Source organism: Odocoileus virginianus, chromosome 3 (assembly GCF_023699985.2).
Source record: "Odocoileus virginianus isolate 20LAN1187 ecotype Illinois chromosome 3, Ovbor_1.2, whole genome shotgun sequence".
NCBI lineage: Eukaryota > Metazoa > Chordata > Mammalia > Artiodactyla > Cervidae > Odocoileus > Odocoileus virginianus.
In genome coordinates, this window is record NC_069676.1 from 3,005,284 (window position 1) to 3,025,172 (window position 19,889).

The window sequence follows — 19,889 nt, forward strand, 5'->3', positions numbered from 1 at the left end:
TTTGTAAACGTGCTGAATTTCTCATTAGAAACTCACCAACTGCATAAGCTTAATACCATGTCTCTTACAACTAACATTTTAATAACAAACAAAATCTTAAAATATATGCATTTTTAGAGCAAAGGACCAAATAATAGATAAAAATTGCAAACTACCTCAGCTTCTGCAACTTACTTTTCCTAAATTGCTGTCAAACTTGGTGCGTGGTTTTCATCAAAAAAGAGGCCAAAAAACCCACTCTCTGTTCAGTTCAGTTCAGTTCAGTTGCTCAGTCGTGTCTGACTGTTTGCAACCCCATGAAACTGCAGCACGCCAGGCCTTCCTGGTCCATCACCAACTCCTGGAGTCCACCCAAACCCATGTCCATTGAGTTGGTGATGCCATCCAACCATCTCATCCTCTGTCATCCCCTTCTCCTCCTGCCCTCAATCTTTCCCAGCATCAGAGTCTTTTCAAATGAGTCAGCTCTTCGCATCAGGTGGCCAAAGTATTGGAGTTTCAGCTTCAGCATCAATCCTTCCAATGAATATTCAGGACTGATTTCCTTTAGGATGGACTGGTTAGGTCTCCTTGCAGTCCAAGGGACTCTCAAGAGTCTTCTCCGTCACCACAGTTCAAAAGCATCACTTCTTCAGCACTCAGCTTTCTTTATAGTCCAACTCTTATATCCATACATGACCACTGGAAAAACCATAGCCTTGACTAGATGGACCTTTGTTGACAAAGTAATGTCTCTGCTTTTCAATATGCTTTCTAGGTTGGTCATAACTTTCTCTTCCTCCTTTATTTTTCTTGTTACTTCCAAACTGCACCTAAGAGTGTCCCAAAATTTTTACACAGTTTCTAATTTTGTTTCAGCATTATTTTTCTTTGTTGCATTGAAGTCATATTTATCGTATAACTTTATTTGCTCTGTTCTGTACAGCATGCTAACTTAAGTAGGAAAAATATAGTTTGATTAGATAATCACTTCAAAGCTTTTTTTTTTTTCTTTTTTTTAGTTTGCTGCAGAAGTCCTAAGAACTTGCGGCAGTCTTAAAAAGGAATCAATTTCACGAAATAAAAGCATGTTTTCCCCACTTAAGATTTTCTGGTTTTTAAAAATCTCAGACTCCAAAGGAAAATAAAAGAAGGGGAAATTTTCTAAGCCTTTAAAAAACATTTTGCTCAGTAAATGCTTAACCCCAAGTGTGAGCCAGCTATTATTCTAGGCACTGGAACTTATACAAGAGAAAAAGAATAGGCCTTCAGGAAGTCATGATTTGACAGGCAAAAAGATGGAGTTGAAGAGAATAACAAATGAGTAAGCAGATTACAATGTGTTAAAGTAGTTTGCACAGGGAAACAGATGTTACAATGATACTATGTTATAGAACACAAATGCTGTGTTTTTGTGCTGGATGCATAAGGAGTCGGAAAGGACTAGGGACAGTGAAGTCTGAGCCTAGCTTTGGAAGAATAATAAGAATTCTCCAGGGAGTGAGATGAGTACTTCAAGGAAAGGAAGCCACATAAGCAAACATAAAGGTGGGTGACAGCATGACACATTTGTAGAACATCTGTTAAATGGTGAGAATGACAGGTTGAAGCTTGAGAAATGGCAGAACCAGAGGTCTTACTTGCCATCCTAAAACATTTGAAATTGATTCAGAAATTTATACCAATGAAAGATTTTATATAAGGGAAGTGGGTCTAGCAATAAGGTGTAGAGACTGAGTTTAGAAGGTTGAAGACAGCTGAACAGACAAGCCTAGAAATCTAGACCCAGAAGACTAGAATTCAGAGTAAAATACAGAATTGGTAGTCAAAACCATCATGTGTGAACTTGTCCAGCATAGTGTATAGATTAGAATAGGGAGCAGGGGTCATAGATAAAACCCACAAAAATATCAATAAATAAGGAGCTGGTGGAGGAAAAGTAATTTAACATGAAAAGAAATGGCTCCAGAGGTAGAAAAGCTGGAGGAGTGAAGTCAGTGAACCCAAAGGAGAACTGGATCTCAGTAGTGTTGGGTGCCACAAATCACATAAAAGAGAATAAATTTGAATTAGTAGCTAGCATGTTGAAGACCTTGGCAAGAACAATTTCTGTTAATCAGGGTGAACAGAAACCACATTATTCTAGGTTAGATGGAAGGTGTGAACTTCAGGAAGTTTAAAAAAAGGGAAAAAGAAGAAGTTTGTATTTCAATGGGAGAAAATGACAATATTTCTGTATTAATAATTGAGGCAACAGTGTATGTACATGTTGAGAGTGAATTAAAGAGGTCACTGGAACAGATTTTCTGAGATATTATGAGAGAATGAGAGCATAGCTGGAAGAATTCAACTCAGACTGGAGAGGAATCCTACAGAAAGGAATGCAAATAAGTTTCTGTTTGACTTGGAGGTGAAAGAATTTGTATATGCTGATCTTATTTTCTATAAAGCTGGAGAAAGATTTAACTTTTTAAGATGTTGGCTATAGTAGCAACTTTCAGATCTTTGGGTGCTTAAAAATCTTAATGAGTTTCAGTCTGTGCTTAGGAGCTTTTTTAGGAAGTTATGACTGAGTTTACTCTGTACTCATTTCAGTAAGAAAGCTCCACTTTTATTAGTTCTATATGTTTGATATCTGTGTTAATTTTTGTTTTGTTTTTCTTTTTAAGAAGAGAATTTGCTGATAAAGTTGAAAAAGTACTTTAAAGGGTAAGAAAAAAATGCTTTAAAAGATTGATTAACCCTGAACAGAGACTGGAAAGAATTATAGGAGTTCAACAAATGTGTGGAAGTAGATGGAAAGACATTAACACAGAGGAAAAGTTCATGTAATGGCAAAGAACATAGGAGATATGATATCTTCACTGTAGTATTGTAAATAGTACTTTTTAACCTTCATTTCCCAATTGTTTATTACTAGAACATGAATATGCAACTGGTTTTTATATATTGACCTTATATCCTGTAATCTTGCTAAACTGACTTTCTCCAGTAGCTTGTTTATAGATTCTTTGGAATTTTCTACAAACATAATTGTTCCATTGCTCAGTCGTATCTGACTCTTTACGACCACGTGGACTGCAGCATGCCAGGCTTCCCTGTCCTTCACTATCGCCTTGAGCAAACATGAGTTTGCTTAAACTCATGTCTGTTGAGTAGGTGATGCCATCCAACCATCTCATCTTCTGTCACCCCTTTTTCCTTCTGCCCTCAATCTTTCATAGCATCAAGGTCTTTTGCAATGAGTCAGCTCTTCACATCAGGTTGCAAAGGATTGGAGCTGCAGCTTCACCATCGGTCTTTCCAATGAATATTCAGTGTTGATTTCCTTTAGGATTGACTAGTTTGATCTTGATGTCCAAGGGACTCTCAAGAGTCTTCTCCAATACCACAGTTCAAAAGCATCAATTCTTTAGTGCTTAGCCTTCATTATGGTTCAACTCTCACATCTGTACATGACTACTGGAAAAACCATAGCTTTGACTAGATGGACCTTTGTCAGCAAAGGAATGTCTCTGCTTTTTAATATGCTGTCCAGGTTAGTTGTTGCTTTTCATCCAAGGAGCAAGCATCTTTTAATATCATGGCTGTAGTCACCATCTGTAGTGATTTTGGAGCCCAAGAAAGTAAAACCTGTCACTGTTTCCATTCTTTCCCCATCTATTTGCCATGAAGTGATGGGACCAGATACCAGGATCTTCATTTTCTGAATGTTGAGTTTTAAGCCAGTTTTTTCACTCTCCTCTTTCACCTTCATCAGGAAGCTCTTTAGTTCCTCTTCACTTTCTGCCATTATGGTGTTGTCACCTGCATATCTGAGGTTATTTATATTTCTTCTGGCAATCTTGATTCCAGCTTGTGCTTCATCCAGCTCAGCATATAGTATGATGTACTCTGTATATAAGATTGAATAAGCAAGGTGACAATATACAGCCTTGACATACTCCTTTCCCAATTTTGAACCACTTCAAAATTGTTCCATGTCCGGTTCTAACTACTGTTTTCGACCTGTATACAGGTTTCTCAGGAGGCAGCTAAGGTGGTCTGGTATTCCAGATTCTCTTTAAGAATTTTCCATAATTTGTTGTGATCCACCCAGTCAAAGGCTTTAGTGTCATCAGTGAAGCAGAAGTAGATTTTTGGGGATTCCCTTGCTTTCTCTATGATCCAACAGATGTTGGCAATTTGATCTCTGGTTCCTCTGCCTTTTCTAAATCCACCTTGTACATCTGAAAGTTCTCAGTCCTTGTACTGCTGAAGCCTAGCTTGACAGATTTTGAGAATTACCTTGCTGGCATGTGAAATGAGTGCAGTTTTGCTTTGAATGTGGTGCAGAATTGTGTAGTTTGAACATTCTTTGGCAATACCTTTCTTTGCAGTTGGAATTAAAACTGACCTTTTCCAGTCCTGTGGCCACTGCTGAGTTTTTCAAATTTGATGACATACTGAGTGCAGCACTTTAACAGCATCATCTTTTAGGATTTTAAATAGCTCAGCTGGAATCCCATCACCTCCACTAGCTTTGTTTGTAATGATGCTTCCTAAGGTTCACTTGACTTCACACTCGAGGATGTCTGGATCTAGGTGAGTAATTACACCATTGTGGTTTTCTGGGTCATTAAGACCCTTTTTGTATAGTTCTTCTGTGTAATCTTGCCACCTCTTCTTAATCTCTTCTGCTTCTGTTAGGTCCATACCATTTCTGTCCTTTGTTGTGCCCATCTTTGCATGAAATCTTCCCTTGGTATCTCTCATTTTCTTGAAGAGATCTCTAGTTTTTTCTATTCTATTGTTTTCCTCTATTTCTTTGCATTGTTCACTTAGGAAGCCTTTCTTATCTTTCCTTGCTACTCTTTGGAACTCTGTATGCAGATGAGTGTATCTTTCCTTTTCTCCCTTGCCTTTCACTTCTCTTCTTTTCTCAGCTATTTGTAAGGCCTTCTTGGACAACCATTTTGCCTTTTCTAATTTCTTTTTTTGGGGGATGGTTTTCATCACTGCCTCCTGTACACTGTTATGAACCTCTGTCCATAGTTCTTCAGGCACTCTATCAGATCTGATCACTTAAACCTATTTATCACTTCCACTGTATAATCATAAGGGATTTGGTTTAAGCCATACCTGAATGGTCTAGTGGTTTTCCCTACTTTCTTCAATTTATGTCTCAATTTTTGTAAATAATACCATTTTATTTTTCTCTTTGAGTTGTAGTGCATTTAATTTTAAATCAAAATTTCTTCTTACATGGTAGTCCTGTATAGCACAGACCAGCACAATGTTGAAAAGCGGTGAAAGTGTTAGTTGTTCAGTCACGTCCAGCTCTTTGCAACCCTGCGGACTTTAGCCTGCCAGGCTCCTCTAACCTTGGAATCCTCCAGGCAAGAATACTGGGGTGAGTAGCCATTCTGTTCTCCAGGGACTCTCCAAAAACCTAGGGAATCTTCCCCACCCAGGGATTGAACCTGAGCCTCCTGCATTACAGGTGGACCCTTTACCATTTGAGCCACCAAGAAAGTCCATTTAATGATGTTACTTTAAATTTTTTGTGTATATTTGTTATCAGAATAGAAACATACCCCTGTATTCCCAGTGTGCTGTTTCTTTTAATCATAAATAGGAGTAGTATTTTTTCATTTTTATTTCCTGTACTTAGTGAAATAATATTTTTTTTCTTCACACTTTTAATAGATAATTATATTGACTGAATTTTTATGCTGACCGGTGTTGCACTGTTATTGTTATTTAGTTGCCCAGTCATGTCCAACTCTGCGACCCCATGGACTGCAGCACACCAGGCCTCCCTGTCCTTCACCATTTCCTGAAATTTGCCCAAGTTCATGTCTCTTACGTCAGTGATGCCATCCAGTCATCTCATCATCTGACACCCCCTTCTTCTGCCTTCAATCTTTCCCAGCATCAGGGGTTTTTCCAGTGAGTTGGCTATTCACATCAGGTAACCAAAATACTGAAGCTTCAGCATCAGTTTTTCAAATGCATATTCAGGGTTGATTTCCCTTAAGGTTGACTGGTTTGGTTTCCTTGCTGGTCAAGGGATTCTCAGGAATCTTCACCAGCACCACAGTTCCTATGGCACTCCTGACCTCACACCCCAGAATGTCTAGCTCCAGATGACATACTGGCTATGGCTCTCATAGTTATCCAGTTCATTAAGATCTTTTCTGTACACTTCTTCCATGTGTTCATCTCCATCTATTAGATCAAGAAGTTCTATTAAATCTCTTCAGTGTCTGTGAGATCTCTACCATTTCTGTCCTTTATTGTGTCCGTCTTTGGGTGAAATGTTCCCTTGATATTTCCATTTTTCTTGAAGAGATCTCTAGTCTCTTCCCTTCTGTTGTTTTCCTCTGTTTTTATGCACTGTTCATTGTAGAAGGGCTTTTTGTCTCTCCTTGCATTCTTTGGAACTCTGCGTTTAGTTGGACGTATCTTTCCCTTTCTCCCTTGCTTTTTGCTGCTTTTCTTTCTTCAGCTATTTGTAAAGCCTTGTGAGATAACCACTTTATCTTCTTGCTTTTTTTTTCTTTGGAATGGTATTGTTCACTGCCTCCTGTACAATATTATGGACCTCTGTGCATAGTTCTTCAGGCACACTGTTTATTATACCTAATCCCTTGAATGTTGGCTTTACTAAAATAAATTCTACTTGGTCATGGTATATCATTATTTACATGTATGTGTTTATAAGATCAGGTTTCTTCTTTAATAAGTAGAAGCCAAATGAAGTGGCCAAGATTGTGTTCTAAGAACTCAGAGCAGAACTTTTTTTATCATCTAGATCTGAAGCATGGATGGAATTGTAACATCTAGAGAGAAGGGGATGGCATGGATAAGAGTACCGTAAGAGCAAGAGTCTCAGAAGGAGAGTGAATGCAGCGTCTGATGAGACCAGTAGAGAAACGGGCTTTACTGATGTAGAGGATTTCTGATACAAAAAAAGAAAAAGTAGTACTGGAAATGAAAGCTAGACTTAGGTTATCAGAAATTTTAAATACTACCTGAGAGTATAGGAGTTTGGGTAGGATCCTTAGATATTAAATCAGTGTATATTTCTGAGTAGTAAATGGCCACTTTGAAGCCTGTTTTAGGAAGAATGTCTGATGTGGCAGAAGGTTCAAAGATGATTTGAAGTTTCTGACTTGAGAAACTGGCTGAAAGATGAACTTTTGGAAATATGAGTTTAGAAGAGTCTGTAAAAAATGTTTAATGAGAAGTTAAAAAAAGAAAAAAGAACAGAGGCTAGCTCTACTCTTGGTGCCTGACAATTGTCCTGGTATTTTGCTAAATACCACAGATGATAAAATTGTTAAAACTGACAATTTACTTAATTTATTTTTTAAAATTAAGGTGCAGTTAGGCTTCCCTTGTGGCTCAGCTGGTAAAGAATCCACCTGCAATGTGGAAGACTTAGGTTCGATCCTTGGGTTGGGAAGATCCCCTGGAGAAGGGAAAGGCTACCCACTCCAGTATTCTGGCCTGGAGAATTCCATGAAGCGCAAAGAGTCAGACATGACTGAGAGACTTTCACTATGCTTTCAAAATAAGAACATATAATTTCTGTATTGTAGGTCAGTATGCTTCAGATTATAAAAACAACTTCCAACAGCTACTTGTAAGGTTTTATTTTATTTTATTTTTGAGAGAGATAACATTCCATGAGATCATTGGACAAAAAGTGAAGAGACCTATATGTTTTCCTACCCCTATTCTGGTTCAAGTTACACAGTATCTGGCTTTTTAAACCCTAGAAAGTCCACCTTTTTCATATACTGCTTTATAGTTCCTAATGGTGTGGATTAAGTGTGAAAAGGCAAAAAGATGACACCAGAAGATGAGCCCCCCAGGTTCAATATGCTACTAGGGAAGAATGGAGAAATAGCTCCAGAAGGAATGAAGAGGTTAGGTCGAAGCAGAAACCACACCCAGTTCTGGATGAGTTTGGTGGTGAAAGTAAAGTCCGATGCTGTAAAGAACAATATTGCATAGACACCTGGAGTGTTAGGCCCTTGAATCAAGGTAAACTGAACATGGTCAAGCAGGAGATGGCAAGAGTGAACATCGACATTTTAGAAATCAGTGAACTAAAATGGATGGAAATGGACAGATTTAATTCAGATGACCATTATATCTACTACTGTAGGCAAGAATCCCTTAGAAGAAATGGAGGAGCCCTCATAGTCAGTAAAAGAGCACAAAATGCAGTATTTGGGTGCAGTCTCAACAATGACAGAATGATCTCAGTTTGTTTCTAAGGCAAACCATTTGACATCACAGTAATCCAAGCCTATGCTCCAATGACTAATGCTGGGGAAGATGAACCGTTCTGTGAAGACTTACAAGACCTTCTAGAACTAACACAAAAATAGACGTCCTTCTCATCATAGGAGATTGGAATGCAAACATAGGAAGTTAAGAGATACATGGGGTAACAGGAAATTTGGCCTTGGAGTACAAAATGAAGCAGGGAAAAGGCTAACAGAGTATTGCCAAGATAGCATACTGATCATAGCAAACACCCTCTTCCAACACCACAAGAGACAACTCTACACATGGACATGACCAGATGGTCAATACTGAAATTGAATTGATTGTATTCTTTGCACCTGAAGACGGAGAAGCTCTATACAGTCAGCACAAGACCTGGAGTGGACTGTATCTCAAGTCATGAACTCCCTATGCCTAAATTCAGGCTTAAATTGAAGAAAGTCGAGAAAAACACTAGGCCATTCAGGTGTGACCCAAATAAAATCCCTTATGATTGTACAGTGGAACTGATGAATAGATTCAAGGGATTAGATCTGGTAGACAGAGCACTTAAAGATCTATGGATGGAGATTCATAACATTGTATAGGAGTTGGTGACCAAAACCATCACAAAGAAAAAGAAATACAAGAAGGCAAAGTGGTTGTCTGAGGATGCCTTATAAATAACTGAGAAAAGAAGAGAAGCAAAATGGAAAGCTATACCTGACTGAATGCAGAGTTCCAGAGAATAGCCAGCAGAGGTTAAAAAAAGTCTTCATAAGTGAGCAATGCAAAAATAGAGGAAAACAATAGAATGTGAAAAACTAGAAATCCCTTCAAGAAAATTAGAGATACCAAGGGAACATTTCATGCAAAGATGGGCAGAAGGACCTAACAGAAACAGAAGAGATTAAGAAGAGGTGGCAAGAATTCACAGAACTATACAAAAAAGGTTTGATGACCTGGATAACCATGATGGTGTGACCTCTCTCCTAGAGCCAGACATCCTGGAATGTGAAGTCAAGTGGACCTTAGGAAGCATCACTACAAACAAAGCTAGTGGAGATGATGGAATTCCAGCTGAGCTATTTCAAATCCTAAAAGATGATGCTGTTAAAATGCTGTACTCAATACATCATCAAATTTGGAAAACTTATCAGTGCCACAAGACTGGAAAAGTCAGTTTTCATTCCAATTTCAAAGAAAGGCAATGCCAAAGAATGTTCGAATTACCACAAAATTGCACTTACTTTACATACTAGCAAGGTAATACTCAAAATCCTTCAAGCTAGGCTTCAGCAGTACATGAACCAAAAACTTTCAGATGTACAAACTGTATTTAGAAAAGGCAGAATGAGAGATAAAATTGCCAACTTCTGTTGGATCATAGAGAAAGCAAGGAAATTCCAGAAGAGCATCTGTTTCACTGACTACATCAAGGCTGTATATTGTCACCCTACTTATATAACTTATAGGCAGAGTACATCATAGAAAATGCCAGGCTGGATGAATCACAAGCTGGAATCAAGATTGCTGAGAAAAATGTCAACAACCTTAGATGTGCAAATGATACCACTCTAATAGCAGAAAGCAAAGAAGAGCTAAAGAGCCTCTTGATGAAGGTAAAAGAGGAGAGTGAAAAAAGCTGGCTTAAGAGTCAATATTAAAAAAACTAACATCATGGCATCTGGCCCCATCACTGCAAATAGGAGGGAAAAAAGTGGAAGCGGTAACAGATTTTATATTCTTGGGCTCCAAACTCACTGCAGACTGTGACTGCAGGTATGAAATTAAAAGACACTTGCTTCAAATTATGATGCTGGAGAAGACTTGAGAGTCCATTGGACAGCAAGGAAATCAAACCAGTCAATCCTAAAGGAAATCAACCCTGAATATTCATTAGAAGGACTGATGCTGAAGTTGAAGCTCCATTACTATGGCCACCTGGTGTGAAGAGCCGACTCATTGGAAAAGATCCTGATGCTGGAAAAGAGTGAGGGCAATAGGAGAAAGGAGCGACAGAGAATGAGATGATCTGATAGCATCACCAACTCAGTGAATATGAATTTGAGCAAACTCCAGGAGATAGTGAAGGACAGGGAAGCCTGGTGTCCGTGGGTGGCAATGAGTCAGACACAACTTAGTAACTAAACAACAACAACAATGAATGGTGTAGATTAACTCATAGTTTTAAGTGTTCATCTTATGTATTTTGGTGGCAGAAACATCATTAATTAGTTGGATAAAATATATTGTTGAATATATTGTTGGATAAAATAATCAATCAATTTATATATTATGAGCTCAACTTTTCAATCTAAAAATAAAATTGTTCCAGGAAGATGGAGTAGGCAGGTTAACTTTGTGTTATTTTCCCAGTAAGTACACTTAACCCCCCTGCATATTATATTTGTATTATATATAAGAAGATTCTTTAAAATGGAGAAAAGAGGATAGGCCTGCTAGGAACCTCAGGAGGACCAGAAGAATGATATAGCAATTGTTTTGCCTCTTATATCCCAAATGTAGAGCTGAAGAATCAGGAACCCAGAGATGGCAAGAGACATAGGCACAAAAAAAAGTTTACAAACCCCCAACAAAGGGTTCAGTTTCATTAGCCAAAGGACCAGGAAAGGGGTACCCTAGCAAGACAGATGACTCTTAGATAATAACCATTCTACTCCATCCAAAAAGCACACACACACACACAAAAAAAAAAAAAATATATATATATATACATATCACTACACACACCAGCAATGTCTGAGTGAAGAGTCGACTTCTAGCCTTAAAAGACTGTAAAGAGGGGCCATAAAACTCTTCTGGTGGTGTCACAGAAGGCCAGGAGCTAAGACATTCATCCATGCTGGGTGCTAATAAATCACCCCTCTTCACAGCAATCTATTATTGCTATGAATTGTATTGCACTACATGGGGAACTGGGACACCCCCACACACACACACACACCAGTGCCGGCTTAGAACTTTTACCCCCGCCCAACAGTGATGAGGCCACAGTCCCACCCCATAGTGCCATTGGAGGACAAATAGGAACAAACCAGGCACTCATCTGTCTCAGCCAAGGTGGTACCAGTGAAGGCTTAGTGAGGAACCAGAAATCCCACCCCTACCAAGCAGTGAAAAGGAGACCCTTAACTCCTCAGGTTTCTAGGGAGATCAAATGGGAAAGCTGATCTATGTCACATGGCCATTTTGAGGTGGCACTTACTCTACCTTTGCCGTGGCAGTATCAAAGCAAGTCAGCTGAAGCTAAAGATTAAAATAAGGTCAAGACTTTTGTAACATAATACCCAAAATTTCAAGGATTCAACAAAAGAAACTTTCATCATACCAAGAACCAGGAAGATCACTTAAATGAAAAAGGCAACAATTAGATGACAAGGGTGTTAAAATAATTTAACAATATTTTTATAACAGCCATCCTAAAAATCCTTCAATAAGCAATTTAAAAAATGTTTGAAACAAAAAATAGTCTTAGCAAAGGAATTTAAGTCTCAGCAAAGAAGTAGAAAAGATAAGAAACAAATGGAAATTTTAGAACTGAAAACAGGCAGTAACCTAAATTTTAAAAATACACTGCATGTGCTCAAGAGCAGAACAGAGTGGACAGAATATAAACTTGAAGACAGAACAGCAGAACTTAATAGTGGAGAGAAAAAAGACCAAAAGAAAGAACAGGACTACTCAGGTACCTGTACCTGTAGCAAAAGATCTAGCATTCATATTATCACAGTTTAAAAGAGGGAAGATAAAGAGTATAGGCCGGCAAAGTCTGAAGCAGTAGTAGCTGAAAATTCCCAAGTTTAGCAAGAGATATAAACTTTCAAACTCAGGAAGGTGAATAAACCCCTAAAAGCATTAAACCAAAGAAATCCACACCACAATACTTCACGGTTAAACTTCTGGAAATTAAAGTGAAAGGGAAAATTTTAAAAGAGGTTATAGAGAAGAATGACCCCTTATAAAGGGGAAAAGAGCAAACAAATGAAAGCAGATATTTCATCAGAAACTACACAGGTACAAGGACTGAAATAAAATATCTGTGAGCCCAGGGTAATCACATCAGTAAGATGATGAACTAGGAAGCTCCAGGCCTTCACTCTCTTACAAAGACTTTGACTAAATAAGATATAGATCAAATTGCTTTTCTGAGAACTGCAGCACTCCAGGTGAGTGCAAAGCCAGTAAGAAATGCATTGTATTGGAGAATAAAATCGGTGCTACTTTACCCACTTTAGCTATGTCCTTTGCCCCAAGCACAGCAAGACACATTCAGGAGAAAAATTCCCAACTCTTAGCTTCTCCCTCAGGAGTGAAAGAGAGAAAAAACAAGTGGTCTGACTTTTCAGGGTCTTGCCTAGGGACTGATTTCTGTCTCACTTGGCTCAGAGCATTGACTGGAATGGCAGTTTGGACACCAAGTTGGAATTGCTGAAAACCAAGGGGAACACCAAAGAGACTGTAATACCACAGACGGACACCAGGAGAAGCAAGACATTACAGTCTCCGGAGAAGAAGCAGCAAGCTCCTTTAATTTGCAAATTATATACCCTAGTTCGGAGAACTAAAAAACACTGGAGACACCCTCAGAATATTTGGCCCAGCTGACTGATAACAGTGTTCCCCTGTCCAGTCTGTAAAGACTGGAAGATATGCTGCCCATAAAGACTGAGGAGGGGGCTGTTTTTTCCCATAACCATTCTGACAGAAGTCACAGTCTAGAAAGGAACAGGGAAACATGGCACAGTCAAAGGAATAAACTAAATCTCCATTAACCAGCCCTAAGAAACGGAGATTTGTGAATTATCTGAACAATAATTCAAAATGACCCTCTCAAAGATGCTCAGTGAGCTAAAAGAGAACACAGATAAGCAAGTAATGAATATTAGGAAAATTAGGACTCCCTGGCAGTCCAGCGGTTAAGATCCTGCACTTCCAATGCATGGGGCTTGAGTTTGAACCCTGGTTGGGGAACTAGGATTCCACATGCCATTTGACACAGCCAAAATAAAAAGAATATTAAGAAAATGATACATGAAACAAAGATACATGAGAATATAAACATAGAAATGATAAATACAAATAGTAGAGTGGTAGAGGAACTAGAGATCAGATTGCCAACATCTGTTGGATGATAGAGAAAGCAAGATAATCCAGAAAAACTTCTGCTTAATTGACTACACTAAAATCTTTGACTGCATGGATCACAACAAATTGTGGAAAATTCTTAAAGAGATGGGAATGCCAGACCATCTAACCTGCTTCCTGAGAAACATGCATGCAGGTCAAGAAGCAACAGTTAGAACCAGACATGGAAAAACAGACTGGTTCCCAACTGGGAAAAGAGTACACCAAGGCTGTATATTGTCACCTTGTTTATTTAATGTATATGCAGAGTATATCATGCAAAATGCTGGGCTGGATGAAGCACAAACTGGAATCAAGATTGCTGGGGAAAATATCAATAACCTCAGATACACAGATGACACCGCTCTTAAGGCAGAAAGCAAAGACTAAAGGGCCTGTTGAGGAAAGTGAAAGAAAAGAGTGAAAAGGCTGGCTTAAAACTCAACATTCAAAAAACGAAGATTATGGCTTCTGGTCCCATTACTTCATGGCAAAGTGATGGGGAAACAATGGAAACTGTGACAAATTTTATTTTCTTGGGCTCCAAAATCACTGCAGATGGTGACTGCCATCTTGAAATTAAAAGATGCTTGCTCTTTGGAACAAAAGCTATGACCAACATAGATAGCATACTAAAAAGCAGAGACATTACTTTTCTGAAAAAGGTCTGTATAGGCAAAGCTATAGTTTTTCCAGTAGTTACATATGGATATGCGAGCTGGCCATAAAGAAGGCTGAGCAGCAAAGAATTGATGGTTTTGAACATCCATCAGTCAGTCCAGTTGCTCAGGCATGTCCGACTCTTTGCAACCCCATGGACTACAGCATGCCAGGCTTCCTGGTCCATCACCAACACCCGAAGCTTCCTGAAACTCATGTCCATTGAGTCGGTGATGTCATCCAACCATCTCATCCTCTGTCATCCCCTTCTCCTGCCTTCAACCTTTCCCAGCATAAGGTCTTTTCTAATGAGTCAGTTCTTCACATCAGGTAGCCAAAGTATTAGAATTTCAGCTTCAGCATCAGTCCTTTCAGTGAAGATTCAGGACTGATTTCCTTTAGGACTGGCTGGTTGAATCTCCTTGCAATCCAAGGGACTCTTAAGAGTCTTCTCCAACACCCAGTTGAAAAGCATCAATCTTCAGCACTCAGCCTTCTTTGTGGTCCAACTCTCACATTCAGACATGACTACTGGAAAAACCATAGCTTTGACCAGACAGACCTTTGTCAGCAAAGTAATGTCTCTGCTTTTTAATATGCTGTCTAGGTTGGTCATAACTTTTTTCCAAGGTGTCAGCATCTTTTAATTTCATGGCTGCAGTCACCATCTGCAGTGATTTTGGAGCCCAAAAAATAAAGTCTCTCACTGTTTCCCTTGTTCCCCCATCTCTTTGCCACAAAGTGATGGAACCAGATGCCATGATCTTAGCTTTCTTATTTTCTCTTTTTTAAAGTTTATTTATTTTTTAATTGAAGGATAATTGCTTTACAGAATTTTGTTGTTTTCTGTAAAACCTTAACATGAATTAGTCATAGGTATACAGATATCCCCTCCCTTTTGAACCTCCCTCCCATCTCCCACCCAATCCCACCCTTCTAGGTTGATACAGAGCCCCTGTTTAGGTTTCCTGAGCCATACAGCAGGTTCCCATTGTCTATCTGTTTTACATATGGTAATGTAAGTTTCCGTGTTACTCTTGCCATACATCTCACCTTCTCTTCCCCTCTCCCCATGTCCATAAGTCTATTCTCTATGTCTATTTCTCCACTGCTTCCCTGTAAATAAGTTCTTCAGTACCATTCTTCTAGATTCCATATGTATGTGTTAGAATATGATATTTATCTTTCCCTTTCTGACTTACTTCACTCTGTATAATAGGTTCTAGGTTCATCCACCTCATTCAAACTGACTCAAATGCATTCCTTCTTATGGCTGAGTAATATTCCATTGTGTATATGTACCACAAGGTCTTTATCCATTCATCTGTCAGTGACTTCTAAGTTGCTTCCATATTTTAACTATCGTAAATAGTGCTGCAATGAACAATGGGATACATGTGTGTTTTTCAGTTTTGGTTTCCTCAGGGTATATGCCTAGGAGTGACATTGCTGGGTCATATGGTGGTTTTATTCCTAGTTTTTAAGGAATCTCCATACTGTCTTCCATAGTGGCTGTATCAATTTACATTCACACCAACAGTGCAAGAGTGTTCCCTTTTCTCCACACCCTCTCCAGCATTTATTGTTTGTAAACTTTTTGATGATGGTCATTCTGACTGGTGTGAGGTGATATCTTATTGTAGTTTTGATCTGCCTTTCTTTAATAATGAGCGATGTTTACATCTTTTCATGTGTTTGCTATCCATCTGTATGCCTTCTTTGGAGAAATGTCTGTATAGGTCTTTTTCCCAGAAGGTCGAGTTTTAAGCCAACTTTTTCACTGTCCTCTTTCACTTTCATCAAGAGGCTCTTTAGTTCTTCTTCACTTTCTGCCATAAGGGTGGTGTCATCTGCGTATCTGAAGTTGTTGATATTTCTTCCAGCAATATTGATTCCAGCTTGGGCTTCCATCCAGCCCAGCATTTCGCATGATGTACTCTGCATATAACTTAAATAAGCAGGGTGACAATATACAGGCTTGACGTACTCCTTTCCGAATTTGGAACCAGTCTGTTGTTCCATATCTTGTTCTAACTGTTGCTTCTTGACCTGCATACAGATTTCTCAGGAAGCAAGTCAGGTGGTCTGGTATTCCCATCTCTTGAAGAATTTTTAGCAGTTTTTTGTGATCCACATAGACAAAGGCTTTGGCATAGTCGATAAAGCAAAAGTAGATGTTTTCCTGAAACTCTCTTGCTTTTTCAATGATCCAATGGATGTTGGCAATTTGATCTCTGGTTCCTCTGCCTTTTCTGAATCCAGCTTGAACACCTGGAAGTTCATGATTCACATACTGTTGAAGCCTGGCTTGGAGAATTTTGAGCATTATTTTGCTATCATATGAGATGAGTACAATTGTTTCCTTTAGTTCTCTGAATATTCCACTGTTTTCTAGATTCCATTTTTCCTGATAAGATGGTAACCATTAGGGCTTCCCTGGCAGTCCTGTGGTTAAGACTACACTTCCACTGCAGGGGAGTGGGTTCAATCCCTGGTTGTGGAGCTAAATTCCCACCTGCCAAGCGGTACGGTCAAAAAACATTTTTCTTAATTCATTTATTTAAATTAAAAAAATTTTGAACATGAAAAAATTAATTTAAAAAAGAGAAGTTAGCTGCTATTCTTATTAAGTTTCCCTTACAAGTGACAAGTGGTTTTTCAAGAGTATGTTTTCTTCTCTTGGCTTTCAGTTTTTTAATGTGATGGATCTAATTCTGGCTCTCTTTGCATTTGTTTTAGTTGGAATTTGTTGAGTTTCCTGAATGTGTAGATTATTGTGTTTTTAAAAATAAATTTGGCTTAAATAAGTTATTATTTCCTCAAGGTAATTTTATGTTCCCTTCTCTCCTATCCTTCTGATACTCCCATTGTGTATTTATTTAAACATGTTCCATGTTTTCTGAGTCTCCTTTCAATTTCTTTCATCCTCTCTTCTCTCGGGTTACATAATTTTTATTATCAATCCACATTTAAGTTTGCTAATTATTTTTTCTACTAGTTCAAATTTATTGAGATACTCCAGTAAATTTTTCATTTCAACTGTACTTTTTAGCTAGTATGCAGAGTACATCATGAGAAACACTGGGCTGGAAGAAGCACAAGCTGGATTCAAGATTTCCAGGAGAAATAGCAATAACCTCAGATGTGCAGATGACACCACCCTTATGGCAGAAAGTGAAGAAGAACTAAACAGCCTTTGATGAAAGTGAAAGAGGAGAGTGAAAAAGTTGGCTTAAAACTCAACACAGAGAAAACTAAAATCATGGCATCCAGTCCCATCACTTCATGGCAAATAGATGGGGAAACAGTGGAAACAGTGGCTGACTTTATTTTTCTGGGCTCCAAAATCACTGTAGATGGTGATTGCAGCCATGAAATTAAAAGATGCTTACTCCTTGGAAGGAAAGTTATGACCAACCTAGACAGCATATTAAAAAGCAGAGACATTACTTTGCTAACAAGGGTCCGTCTAGTTAAGGCTATGATTTTTCCAGTGATCATGTATGGATTTGAGAGTTGGACTATAAAGAAAGCTGAGTGCCGAAGAATTGATGCTTTTGAACTGTGGTGTTGGAGAAGACTCTTGAGTGTCCCTTGGACTGCAAGGAGATCCAACCAGTCCATCCTAAAGGAGATCAGTCCTGGGTGTTAATTGGAAGGACTGATGTTGAAGCTGAAACTCCAGTACTTTGGCCACATGATGCAAGGGGCTGACTCATCTGAAAAGACCCTGATGCTGGGAAAGATTGAGGGCAGGGGGAGAAGGGGATGACAGAGGATGAGATGGTTGGATGGCATCACTGACTCAATGGACATGGGTTTGGGTGGACTCCGGGAGTTGGTGATGGACAGGGAGGCCTGGCGTGCTGCAGTCCATAGGGTCGCAAAGAGTCGGACATGACTGAGCGACTAAACTGAACTGAAGTGAAGTCTTTTTCTGTTTCATTTGTCACCTATTCACAAGCAATTTCTGTCCCTGCTTATTTTCCAGCATACAGGCCTTCCTTCCCTATTTCTTTGTATGTTTCATATCTTTTGTTGGAGTATTTCAAACCCCTGTAGATCATTGCTTCTATTAACATGTCTATATTGTTAATGACTGGCTAGATTATTTTACTGAACTCTACACATATAAACACACACACACACATAGTGTTAACCTTCTGATGTTCAGTGGATGCAACTCTTGTCTTTCAAACAGAATTGGTATCCAGTTTAAATGACTTTCTAAAAAAAATTTATTTTTATTTGGAGAATAATGTTGTGTTGGTTTCTGCCACATGTAACAGCATGAATCAGCTATAAGTATACACATGTCCCCTCCCTCTTGAGACATCCTCCCACCCACCCCCTCATCTCACTGCTCTAGGTCATCACAGAGCACCAGGCTGATATTAATGCCTATATATGGAATCTAGAAAAATGGTACTGATGAACGTATTTGTAGAACATGAATAGAGAGGCACATGTAGAGTACAGATTTGTGGACACAGTTGGGGAAGGAAAAGGTGGGACAAACAGAGAGAGTAGCATTAAAATATGTGCATTCAGTTCAGTTCAGTCTCAGTCATGTCCGACTCTGTGACCTCATGGGCTGCAGCACACCAGGCCTCCCTGTCCATCACCAACTCCCAGAGTTTACTCAAGCTCATGTCCATCCAGTCGGTGATGCCTTCCAACCATCTCATCCTCTGTCATCCCCTTCTCCTCCCACCTTCAATCTTTCCCAAGAGCAAAGTCTTTTCAAATAAGTCAGTTCTTCACATCAGGTGGCCAAAATATTGGAGTTTCAGCTTCAGCATCAGTCCTTCCAATGAATATTCAGGACTGATTTCCTTTAGGATGGACTGGTTGGATCTCCTTGCTGTCCAAGGGACTCTCAAGAATCTTCTCTAACACCAGTTCAAAAGCATCAATTCTTTGGTGCTCAACTTTCTTTATGGTCCAACTCTCACATCCATACATGACTACTGGAAAAACCATAGCTTTGACTAGATGGTCCTTTGTTGACAAAGTAATGTCTCTGCTCTTTAATATGCTGTCTAGGTTGGTCATGTATAATATATGCATTACCATATGTAAAATAGATAGCTAGTGGGAAGTTGCTATATAACACAGATTTAAATGACTTTAAGTCCTGTCTTCAAGACGAGAATCTGATAAAAGTCCACCACTGTTACTAGGCTTGAGGTCTTCAACAGAAGATCAAGAAATGGGTGTTGAGATAGCCAGACAGGACGCAAGTTTCATAGAACCTATTACAGTACTCGAGCATCTCAATATAGTTCACTTTTGAGGTGGGACTCCAGAGCTCTGACCCTCAGGAACCAAGCCTGGAGCTGGCCCTGGGAAGTGGGAGGTGGCCATGTACACAGGGAAGAGCTAACTGGAACAAATACCTTCAGGGCTGGGTTAGGTGACGCAGATCTACTTCCTGTCTCTCTTCCTCTGAGCCTATTTCCTCAGGGGCTGCGAACACTCTGAACAGTACCCGCAGATGATTCCCTGATTCCCTCAGCATCATTGCTTTGCGCCCTTGTTGTAAAGGAGCAGCTGGGAGAGAGATGCATGGCAGGCTCAGAGTGTGAAATCCTTTCCAGTCCTGTGAAAACAGGACCACGGGCAAAGCCTGGTCTCTAATTCTCCACTCTGCTTGGGGCACAGTGTGATTGTCTGGGTCAGCCCATGTTGGTTACTCAAATATCATGAAAATGGAATGTAGAAGAGACATACCAGAGGGGGCATGTTCTTTCCAGTCTGGCCCAAAGTCTTCTTTAGGTCTTCTCCATAATAATGGGCCCAGTATTCACTTGTTGGCCTCACGAGTATTCAAGTCTTAC